This window comes from Puma concolor, chromosome A2 (genome assembly GCF_028749965.1).
Source record: "Puma concolor isolate L17-30 chromosome A2, mPumCon1.1.hap2, whole genome shotgun sequence".
Taxonomy (NCBI): Eukaryota; Metazoa; Chordata; class Mammalia; order Carnivora; family Felidae; genus Puma; species Puma concolor.
Genome location: NC_141668.1, coordinates 136,318,398 through 136,331,138, shown reverse-complemented (window position 1 = coordinate 136,331,138; position 12,741 = coordinate 136,318,398). Strand labels below are relative to the sequence as shown.

Below are 12,741 nucleotides of genomic sequence, written 5' to 3'. Positions count from 1 at the left end.
CTTCCCAGCTTTGTCTCTGTCAGGTCCCCTGCTGGAATCCCTCACAACTCTGGTAGCTTTCAAAGCGGCCTCCTTGTTCACCATCATCAAGCAGCAGAGATATCTGTGTGCCTCTGGCTAGCCCTCTTTGGGGAGGTGAAGCTAGAACGATGCACAGGCCATCTCTTTACAGGAGAGATTTTTTTTTTTAATTTTTTTTTAACGTTTATTTATTTTTGAGACAGAAACACAGCACGAACAGGGGAGGGTCAGAGAGAGAGGGAGATGCAGAATCTGAAACAGGCTCCAGGCTCTGAGCTGTCAGCACAGAGCCCGACGCAGGGCTCGAACTCATGGACCGTGAGATCATGACCTGAGCGGAAGTCGGACACGTAACCGACTGAGCCACACAGGCGCCCCAAGATTTTTTTTTTTTTAATCAAGAGCAAATTTATTTGAGTCCAAGATGTCTTGTGAAAATCAAATCCCCAACAGTACCTGAATCAGAATACCCAAATGGGAAAAAAAATCTGCTAAATAAAATTAAAAGCCGAAGATGTGGGATTTTTACACAAAATAATTTTTTAATTAACAGTATTCATTTTTTGTGTCCCTTTGAGGTAAAGCTGCTGTTATTACTATGCCTACTACTGGCGGGAAAACCGAGTGCTCATATCTGGAAGTAAACTAGGCAATTCACGTGTGTTATCTCACTTCCTTGTCCTACCAACCATGTGCGATAGGTGATGTTTTTACCCCTATTTTCTGGCTCAGGAAACTGAAGCTTGGAGAAGTTAATAGTTAAGCGTTCGCTAAGCTCTTAGTGCCAGCCGTTACTCCATCTTCATGCAGTGTACCTATATTAACTCAATTTTTTTTTTTACTTTTATTTGCATTTATCTTATGCAGCAATGTACTCCCGGACCTTAAGTTTTTGTGTCTTCAGTTTCTTCTCGGATGTCTTTTTCTTCTGTGCAACCTCCTCTTCCGGTTTAGGAACATTCTGCTCTTTTTCAGTGAGGACCATCTCGGTGTGGCAGGGAGAGCTCATGTGTGGGTTAATCTGACCGTGGACCCTGTAAGTTCTACACCGCATCTTGGGGGATTTGCATGCATTTTTAAGCATGTGCAGTAAAAATTCAGCACTATTTTTGGGCACTGACCCTGTGTCCTGCCCCACTGTCTGGCCTGGGAGCACCTGTCACCTCTGCCATTGTAGCTTGTAGCAATGGAATGGCCCACATCGCTTCTGCAAAGCGACATCCTTCAGATACTTGGGAGCTTTTCTGATGTGCATACCCTTGATGGCCTGGGCAGTTGCACATGTGTTCCTAAAGTGAACAGGAAGATTGGGACCTCTTGATTTGCATGATTTTGTAGGGTTTTCTGGGTCAAGTGAATAGCACACTATTTTCAGGGATCACCTCAGGTTGCTTATGGGAAGAGCTATATCAACTCAATGAACTCAAACTTAATGACCTTGTGAGGTAGGCACTCTTGTCATTCTGTTAATACTCGAAGAAACTGAGGCGTAGCGTTTTTAAAAACTTAGCTCTCGTTTCTAGATTTGGGTAGCAGTATCTAGACTGGACTCAGCTCATGTGTTTCTGAAGCTAGTGGGTAAGCAAACTTAGGGAATAGTAGGGAGTCAGAAGTCGGAAGCTTAGGAGGTCGAACTCCGGGCTAGGTTGTCTGCAATACTTTGGTCCTTTACCCTGACGTCCAGCTCCACGTAAAAGCTGTGATTTATTTCATTTGAGATGCTGCATGAAAAATGAAGCAAAATCTCTAGTGCTGAGAGGCAAATACTGTAATCATCTGCATGACTCGATTCTCTATTCCAGTAATATGAAAATTGTCAATTATGGATGAATTATGGATGCTACAGATACCTGTAATTTGTGGCTGCAGGTTTGTAAACACGTGCAGCTGCCTTTAATTTTATTTTACCAGTCGTGTAATTCATTAACACACACCTGTAGTTACCAAAGATACAGAAACTAATGAAGCTCGTTTCCAGTTTCCACTGTTTGTGTTTTGTACACCTCCTTGTTTAATTAGCACAGAGTGGAGAAATTGGTTCAAAACAGATGCATCCCAAGAAGGAGCCTAGTGATTATCCTTTAAGAACATACTCGAATTCCCCCCTCGGCCATTGACTTAAATCATTGCTTTATCAGCCCCAAACCAGGCATTTTAGAAAAGGAAAAAAATTGTGGAATTGATTTTTTTGCAACTGTTATGGCAGCAAAGGCTAATCATTAAAACATGGATTTTGGAGATAGCCAGTGGAGATCCTTAGAGTCAGAGCCGTGGTTGGTGTTTGCTCCAACATGTCTGTGGGCAAAGGCCAACCAAGTCCTCACCTACGAAACGAGGGAGTGCAGCAGTGACTGACAGCAAGTACTTGTTTTAGCCTTCCTCTTGTTTTCCCCCCAGTGTACCGAAATTGATAAGTTGGGGTGTATGTGATTATTACTTCTCCTCACTGTCAATGTTTGCAGAAATATCCAATGTTTTGAATCCTTTTTCTTCCTGCAAAACATCCTCATCTTGCCATTTTTTTTATGTTTATTTAGTTTTGAGAAAGACAGAGAGAGAGTGTGAGCGGGGGAGGGACAGGGAGAGAGGGAGACACAGAATCCGAAGCAGCCCCCAGGCTCTGAGCTGTCAGCGCAGAGCCTGATGAGGGGCTCGAATTCACGGATCGGGAGATCACGACCTGAGCCAAAGTCCGATGCTCAACCGACTGAGCCACCCAGGCACCCCCTCATCTTGCCATTTAAAAAAAATCTCCAAAAAACCCCACAACAATAATAATAATATTAATTACTATCGTAAATAATATTGTTATACTAAACAATACTATTGTTATTATAATACTATTATTATAAATAATAATAATGGCTACATTTCAGAACGTAGATCATATGTCAAGCCTTCTATTAGACATTTACATCATTATTTCACTGGGTCCTCAATATAACCTAACAAGATTGGCTTCATTTTTTCTTTATGTCCTGGGAACTGGAGGCTAAGTGACTCATTAACATGATGGCTCAATCTAATAAATGGGGCTTCTGTGATTTAAACCCAAGATGGCTGGCCCTCCTCCAAAGCCTATCCTCCATATCTGGATGCCATACAAACTTACATCTTTCAGGTGTCCTCTTTATTCCTTCCACCACATTCACCATTTACATCCCCCCTCAAATACATCCCCACCTGTTACACAAGGGGCAACATGTTTTGTGATGCTATTTTGGCCCCATCGCCTCATTCACTTTTGTGTCTGGGTAGTTATTATTTAATGTACAGAAGTTTTTGGTGGAAAGAATAAAATCATATTGGCAAGCATAATGCCCTAAGGGTTTTTTGCCCCAATAATAGATAAGATAGATATTTTTCCCTTACAATTTTCCTGTTCTTTGTAAACCAGAACATTTATCAAGCTGAAAAGTAGAGGCTGCCTCCTTTTTTCTGCACCAAAACTTATATACCCTCTGTCTCACTGTTACCAGGTCTTATATGCTGCTGAATTCTAAGGAGTAATAACTGGTTTATCTGAGAAGCTAATCCATGCAAATGAATTACCAACAGATACCATTCAATGGAGCCTTTACTGGTATGATAGACTGCGCTAAATTCTTTACAAACATTATCTTGCAAAGCCCTCTATGATGGCTTTATTATCTTCATTTGTAAACTAGGAAGCAGAAGCAAAGAAAGATTAAGCCATTCGTCCAAGGTATACTTCGTAGGCAGTAGAAACCAGGACTTGAAATTTATATGAATATGACTTGAGTCCCTCAGTTCTGATCTGTGCGTCACAGTAATATTTCTTAAAATGTGGCTACCTGTATCAGAATCATCTAGGCTGCTTGTTGAAAATGCTGAGTTGTGGAATGTTCAAAAGACTTCCTAAATCAGAATCTGCCCATATATGGCTTAGGAATCTATAATTTTTCAAAACGTTCCCAACTCTCCTTGGAACGCATATAAATTTTACTCAGGTAAAAAGCTCATACTTTTTGAAAAGTCCCTTGAAGAGTAACTATACTATGGTCACATTGGTACAAGGCAGCAAGTGAGACGATTTTGGATGCCCAGAAGTAAATGATGACTGAATACACCACCTCTATGAAAATCTGATGTTGCCAGTTTAATTCAGTCCCATGGTTTTAGGCTGGATGCTTTTAGAGAACCCCCGTCCAAACAGGATGAAGCATGAAAGGAGATTCATTTGACTATGTGCAATATATCTATACCCAGGTGCTCAAACATGATCACCAGGAACCCCCTTCTCTCCATGTTTTGGTGCTCCTCTCTTCCTTTTGGCTTCATTCTTAAGTAGCCATTTCCCATCAGTGATGAGGTGGCCCCCTACCACCTCCAGGCTTCTATTCTGTCAGGTTAGAACTTTGGTGGGAACATAATTCCTTCAAAAACCCTAGGGCTTGGGCCCAGATTGCTACCATAATCTTCCTGAACCAAATAGAAGCTAGGGCATGCCATGCTCCCCAAGTATGGCCAAACTGGATCTTGTAAACAGCCCTGAACCTGGGAGAAAGAGGCACTGAGAGGGGGAATCAATCACTCATGAACCAAGTGAGGAAGGCTTAGTTCTTTTTTTTAAATTTTTTTTTTCAATGATTTTTGGGACAGAGAGAGACAGAGCATGAACGGGGGAGGGGCAGAGAGAGAGAGGGAGACACAGAATCGGAAGCAGGCTCCAGGCTCTGAGCCATCGGCCCAGAGCCTGACGCGGGGCTCGAACTCACGGACCGCGAGATCGTGACCTGGCTGAAGTCGGACGCTTAACCGACTGCGCCACCCAGGTGCCCCAGGAAGGCTTAGTTCTTAAAGGAAAGTTGGGTCTTGCTACTACAAGCAAGAGGAGTAAATGGTGAGCACGAAAATCAATGGATATCCTTCTTACCAATGAATAGATAAAATGAGCTATACTCTGTTCAAAGCTCAGCTGTCATTTTCTCCCAGGTGACTGGGTGTAGCATAATTTTCTTAGCAAATATTTTTAAATGTCACGAAGTCTAACACGATCCTGCGCTCTGTCAGGTACGTCTCCTCATAGATCAATAGTGAACTGTTCACATCAGGCCCAATTAGCATTCTCATAGAATTTATTTCCCAGATGCTTCAAATCACTGGAATGGATAAAATGGTTTATTACAGGTCACAGGACACTTTCAAGGACCAATTAGAAACTGCTGCAGGTTGGGGAGGACGGGAAGGTCCTAATTAGAAGCTGAAAACGTGGAAGGATGAGGGGCTGGAGAGAATGAGAACTTTGTTTGCAAAGCTGCAAGATACAGATAGAAATGAGGGTGTTTCTTAGAGTTTGAAAAGCTCATTTACAGCTTTGGAGGGCTTTGAAATTGAGCTCCTCGGAGACAAGTCCATTTTGCCTGCTCATACCTGCAGGTATTAGTAGCATCATGCATATTTGCAGGTAGGACTTCATAGAGGTGGTTGAGTCAGATGGTGTTGTGATCTATCTGTGGGCACTCTCGTGGTGAGATGACTAAGGGACAGTCACCCCAACCTTGGCGTGTTTCTGGAGAGAACCCTGTCACGTGACTTCTTGAGTTGTTATCCGAACAGCCCATGGTGTAAAGGACTTGCCTTTTGTAACTCTTTTTGCCCACGTATTTCTTAGTTTGCTGCGTGGAAAATCCATCTTTTTGTAATAAAGTTATGCACAAATTCAGGTATGACATGTATTTGATTATTTCTCTTAAATCAACTTCAATTCTGCTTTCTATCCTACACCTTTTAGGGCTGATGAAAAATTCTACCTCAGGCATTTTATTTTTAATTTTTTTTAATGTTTATTTATTTTGGAGACAGAGACAGAGCATGAACGGGGGAGGGTCAGAAAGAGAGGGAGACACAGAATCCGAAGCAGGCTCCAGGCTCTGAGCTGTCAGCACAGAGCCTGACGCGGGGCTCGAACTCACGGACTGTGAGATCATGACCTGAGCCGAAGCCGGACGCTCAACCGACTGAGCCACCCAGGCACCCCCAGACATTTTATTAATAAGAGTATTTAGGGGTGCCTGGATGGCGCAGTCAGTTAAGGGTCTGACTTCAGCTCAGGTCATGATCTCACGGTTTGTGCATTCGAGTCCCACGCCGGGCTCTGTGCTGACAGCTCAGAGCCTGGAGCCTGCTTCGGATTCTGTGTCTCCCTCTCTCTCTCTCTGCCCCTCCCCTTCTCACGCTCTGTCTCTCTTTCTCCAAAATAAATAAACATTAAAAAAATTAAAAAATAAGAGTATTTAATGCTAGCCATTCTAATAAATGGCATTCAATTGTTGTGGGGTTAATAGCATATAAATTTATCTCTTAGTCTTTTTAAACATTTATTTTTTATTTTGAGAAAGAGAGAGGACACATGCACATGCCTGTGTGGGAAGGGGAGGGAGAGAGAGAGAGAGGGAGAAAGAGAATCTCAAGTAGGCTTCTCGCTGTCAGCACAGAGCCCAACAAGGAGCTCCATCCCACGAACCGTGAAATTATGACCTGAGTGGAAATTGAGTCAGATGCTTACCCGACTGACCCACCCAGGTGCCGCTCTTAGTCTTTTCATACTCTGATTACATATTTGGCAAGTGACTTTTCATGTGGCAATTCAAGGATTCTCTATCCTTCCATCCATTCTCTAACTGCATCCTATGCATAGAGTCAGCTAATGGGCAAAGACTATGACACATCACCCGAAGGGTTTTAGAGGCCTGGGACTTGTGTACATCACGTCTCCTCATTTTCCATTGGCCACATCTAACTGCGATGACCCACGTGAACCACAAGGAAGGCTGGTAAAGGTAGTTTCTCTGTGTGTTCAAGAAAAGGAAATGGATTTAATAGTATTCACCCACTTCCAACTATATAATCTTCACTCCTTTTGCTTCTAGATTAGAGTAAAATCTAGGTAACTTGTTGCAAAAGGGGGTCTCGTTAGCCTATTAGGATTGCAGCTAACACCCTTCCCATCCTCTTACTCAAACTCATGCCATTTCTTCGAGGCTCATGTTTTTCTTCTTTCCTACCCCTGTGGGGATTCATGCTGAGGCTGGAAACCATGATGTTCTCAGTTCATCTTTCTCAGGGCAGCATATAGCTATCTACCTAATGTTCTTGCTAGTATTCCAGGCTTTGCCAGAGAACACATGTAGATTTCCTTGCTCCGGAGACTCACAGACATCCTTTCTCTTTCCTGGTCTGGGGCTGGTTCTCCTCTCTCTTGCAGAACTTCTGCCATTCTCACAAAACTTCTCAGCCCTCACCTGCCCCCACCCGCACCCACTCACCTAGTGCACTTGGGACGTTTAGTTTGACTGATATTTTCAGCCTTACCAAGATTCCTGAAGCGAGAAGCCTTGACAGGCTTGGCTACCATTGTGGAATGAGGACAGGGGAAAATGCCAAGAGAAAAAAATACAAATTATAATTCCAAGAAATTATTTTGCCATGAGTAAATGTTAGCATGTCTTGCTAATGTTTATGCCTATCAGAGCCCTGCCCTATGGCATTTAGTCATTGAAGCAACCCTATGAAACAGGTAACGTTTCTCTTTACTTTAAGATGTGGAAAATAGGATTGGAAGAAGTTACATTGCTGGTTCCTGGACACACACCTTATTGGGTATAGTTCATGACAAGAGCCCAGGTACCATAGATACGACCATATCACACTGTAGTTCCTGGTCAGTGGGGGAGCTGTCACTGTGAGAGAGCCTCAGTAGGTTTGCTCATCCCCTGAAATTTGCAAAGGTTAGCAGCCGGTGGTGGCATATCAGCATTTATCAAGCATCAATTTATGCCAGACAGCACATCCATCAATGTGTATACTCTGTTTTGATGAGTTTCTCCAGTGTTAATATTATCCCTATTTTACAGATGAGGAAGCAGGGGTAGAGGTTATCCCTTATCCCGTTGCCTAAGGGCGGAGCCAGAACTCAAACCTTGATCCCTACCGTCCCATAGTCCCTAATCTACTGCACTGCCCTGTACCTCACTGAAGACCATCACAGCACGGCCCAAGGGAGAAGTCACCTCCCTCGCGGTCTGTGAGAGGAACAGCCACACTTCTCAGTCTTGGGCCACAAGTTGGAAATTCACGAATCATTTCGTTAATAATGGGTAAATGGAACAAGTTGGCCATGCACATGACATATGAGGATTGGGTATGATCCACACCTGAAGACAACACTTACAGAAACCTTATTCATAGCTCTTTTTCTTTATTTGCTGCAATCCGCTATAGCCCAGTTTCATGAAGTAATGGGGGGGGGGGGCGGTATTAAGCTTGAACAGCTTAAAGTTATATAATTAATTGCAGTCAGCTTCAGTTACAATTTCTAATTGATCCAAGCATGGCAGCTTAGCACCTGGCTGCAGTCAGGAACACAAAAGCGAGGGCAGCAGGTGGTTGCAGTAATTAGGTTATTGCTTTTTTTTCCCCTGCAAGTACCTGGCTGGTCTAAACCCCAGGGTCAAGCAGGCTGCGCTCGCCTCCAGGATACCGTTTCGGATGCTGAGTGCTTTTGAAGGAACTAAGGTCTGCGGCACAGTAAGCTAGTAGATGGGGACGGGGTAAATAAAGCCTAAGTGCCGGCCTGGTGTTTCTGACACAGAAGCAAAGAAGAGCATCTGGGATACTGAGTTAAGTCTGGAAGAAGGCAGAGACTGTTAGACCAGCAGCCATTGTACCTTTGAGGGTTTGGCTTTCTGGCTTACTCCCTCTAACCAGCGTCTCTGGGAAACGAGGATGAACATCCAAAGGTAGGTATGCAGTGTGAATTTATGAACAGTGTTTTCTTAGTGGCCATACTCCTTGGATTTGAAATCAGAGTTGCTTTTTTGCTGGCTTGTTTATTTTCCTTTGGCTTTGCTTCAAGTGTCGGGCTTCAGGTAAATTACGTGATTTCCTAGGCCTCAGTTTCCTCATCGGCAAGATGGCTAACATGCCTGTTGTGCCGACTGAGAAAATGCATCAACATTGCATATTAAAATGTCTGCCGTGGGGCGCTTGGGTGGCTCAAGTCAGTTAAGCGTTGGATTTCAGCTCAGGTCATGATCTGACAGCTCATGGGTTTGAGCCCTGTGTCGGGCTCTGTGCTGACAGCTCAGAGCCTGGAGCCTGCTTTGGATTCTATGTCTCCTTCTCTCTCTGCCCCTCCCCCTCTCGTGCTCTGTCTCTCAAAAATAAACATTAAAAAATTTTTTTTAATTAAAAAAATGTCTGCTCTACACTGAAGTGATTCATTAATGCTAACCTGTTTTATCTGTATTGTATACAAAATAGGAAACAGTTCAGTAACCTACATTTTCAGCTAGGATGATTGACCATGAATAAGCTGTGAAATGATCAATATTATCCTCATTTTCATTTCTACAATAACAGCTCTAATCTTTGGAATATGAATAATGTGCCAGGGAAAACCGTAAATCCAGTGCTAGCTTTAATTTATGTCCTCCCTCACCTTGAGCCAGATACTAACGTACCCATTTTGTAGATGAGACCTGAGGCACAGAGAAATTACTTCCTGGCGGTTTTTAGCTAATAAATGAGGGAGATGAGTTAGAACTCAGATATATTAATTCCATCACCTTTTAACCACTGCTCTTTTCTGACTTAAGAAACCCTGAGGGAAATGTTCTCAGGTTCTTTTTTGCAATATTAACTAACTCTTCTATTGCACTGTAGGGTTATCTTAGCCTCGTCCTTGCGTTTTAATTCAACTTTATCTCAGAAGCGATCAGTATGCTATGGAAAACATGCATTCGATGCGTATTCAGAAAGGGCCTGGGAAAGCTGTTGTTTCTTCATCACGGTTATCTTTGTTAGCTTCTATTTTTGCCTGCTTTCTCTGTGCTTCAAAATGGGTTCTGGAGTTTCACGTCGAAACTCATTCTGAGGTCAGTGTATTCAGTGGCAGGTAGGAAACTTCGTGAGGTCCATGATCTTAAATTAGAAAGTAGAGCATTGGCAAGAGGTATTAGAAATAACTGCAATAATAATGATCACGACTTTATCATGAATATCTGATAAATAAGCCTTATTTTTTAACTGGAAACTAATTTCTGCCAACTGCGGTAGAGAGGAGGGAAAAAGTCTTGCTTGGAAGGCACGGGTAACAAGCAGGAGAAAAATAGTTTATTTTTAAATACTTTTGAGTCCTTTGGGACCCTTTATCCAATCAATAGAAAGGACAAAGAAAGCCTATGGTCTCATCTCCCAGGTTTTATGTTTCCTATTAATTTAACCAAGATAATAAAAAAAAATTCTATGTGCTGTCTTTAGTCATTTCCAAATAGGGCTGGCATCTTTAGCTTATCTCTGAATACCTCTGACTGCAAATTTCATTTTAGAACTGTCTTTAGCATCCGCCACTGCTAGGCGGATAGCCACATAATACCTTCGGTTTCCTTACCAACAGACAACCTCCTTGGTTTGAAAGTAGTGTGCTACAGTCATGAAAAACTGTCTCGTCTTTTTTGGCCCAAGAAGAGCCACTGTGAGCGCTGGGCAGGTTTCACATTGGGTCTCTTCACTGTGAAATCAGAGCCATTATCTCCACCTTGCACTTAACAAGTTCCAGAGATCAATCAATACCTTTCAGTAAGAATCAGCTGAAATTAAAATCCATGAAGAGGCTTCCCCCAATCCCTTTACAAAATCTACCTTGAAGAGCAACCTGAATATCGAAATCCCAGACAAACAGCTTTGCTGGATCTTTATCCTCCTGACAGCCCAAGATTGATAGGAAATAGGCTTCAGATTTCAGCACATCTTTTAGGCTGGCATGTGTCTGCCTGAAGTTGCTCTGCAGCATTGTCTGTTCAGAAGTGCCTGCCTACTCTACTGCAGGGTCCAAGTGGAGGTTCTCCCGGCATTCCTTGGGAATCCTCCTTTTTTTTAAAAAAAAATTTTTAATGTTTATTTTTGAGACAGAGAGAGACAGAGCATGAACAGGGGAGGGTCAGAGAGGGAGACACAGAATCTGAAACGGGCTCCCTCAGAGCCCGACGCAGGGCTTGAACTCACAGACCACGAGATCATGACCTGAGCCGAAGTCAGATGCTTAACCAACTGAGCCACCCAGGCGCCCCTCCCCTTTTCAGTAACTGTGCTGTCCTTGAACGTGTAACATGTACAGTAGAGTGGCATGGCATCTTGTGCTGGGGTTGATTTCAGATTCAACTTGTAACGTGTAAATCGTATAAATAGCTCATAAAAATGATGCGAATGTGTCTTCAGTGAATCTTGATGACAGAGGTATTAGATACATCGTGGCCCTATTTAATGCCACAATGGAGATGGGTGTGAGGGCTCATAAATCAAAAAGGCCCGCCCAGCCGAGTTGTTAGGGTTAGTGCAGTTTGTTTTCTCTTTGTTCCATTCCGTATAAGATGAAGTCTTTGACTTGCATATAAAAACTAGAGCATTGAACCCTGGAATGCTACTCTGAGATGAGATGGCCTCAATACGAGAGGACATCCCGAATTTGCAATCAAATTATTTTTTCCCATTTTCTCTTTCATTTGCACACTTATCTTTTTTTTTTTTTTTTTTTTTGCAAAATAAATACTGTGATTTCATATAATTTAAATAAATGTATGCTGAACCTTCATGTGTTTTGTAGCAGGTCAGGGCATTTTGCATGTAGAGAGGCAAGGAGAGAACCCTGCAGCTGGAACTGGGAATACCTGCATCCTTTAGAAGTCAGCCAAGCCGGGTGGTGACAGAAGGGAGAAATTCCAAGGCCCGGGAAAGGGAGTGGGTTTTGTTGTTGTTGTTCAATCACCTAGTCATTCAACACGCAATTGCTGAGTGCCTCCCCTATGACTAGCCCTGATGTAGAGGCAACAGACACCTCACATTACTTTTGATTGATAAAATACCTCAAGATTACTACCATTAACTTTGCTTTCCTAACTTCAGTACTGAAGGTTCCTCTGCTCTTGTCTGCATGTGTTTCTTGGTGAACTAGATCAGTCTTTTCACATTAGGACTATAATTTTTCCCACCTGAATCAGTAAAAGCTAAGTTTATTTTCTTCTTCCCCTATGGCTCAAAAGTGTGGACTCTATCAGTATTCTGACTATTAAATTACTTCATTTAAGTATATTCTGGTCATTCTCTGGAAGTCCCATTAACTGTGTTTGTACCTATCTGACATAGCAAAATTCTGAAAACACGCCAAGAGGAATATTTTGAGCCCAGGCGAGAATCAAAAAAAGGAAATATAATATACTCTTGCCTGAATGATTATGTTATCTGGAAAACCTAAAGTGCTTTATAGTGAGCTCTATGTCCAGACTCAGAATGAGGAATGACAAAATTTTTAGATAAATTGGTTTGTAAAATATTTATGTGCACTTTAGTGGCACAGACAGGAGGTAATCTGTTTTGTATTGAATCAGCTTGGGACAGAAAAAAAAAAGTACAATGTTAATGAGATTTTTTAAAGCCACTTTTAAATTCATGTTGGCAAAAGACAAATAGTCAAGACTTTTAATTTCTATAAACTTAACGGCTGGAGAACAAATAAAGCTTTATTAACTTAAATAAAAGTAGCTTTTCTTTCAAGGGCATAGCAATTTATTTTTCTTTCTGTGTAATCTTCTGAAGGACTGCTCTCGTCTATGTATTGATCAGCCTTTTCCAGTGCGTTTAGCTGGATTTTAAGTATTGTTGGTTGGGGAGGAAAAAAAAAATGCATAGCATGACTGCAGG

The 12,741-nt window shown here is 42.3% G+C and overlaps 1 protein-coding gene across 2 annotated transcripts in view; it reads left to right on the top strand.

Moving 5' to 3' along the window:
* TAFA1 (TAFA chemokine like family member 1) overlaps positions 1-12,741 on the top strand; it is a 506,957-nt gene that overhangs the window by 123,285 nt on the left and 370,931 nt on the right. The gene's annotated exons all lie outside the window — the stretch shown is intronic.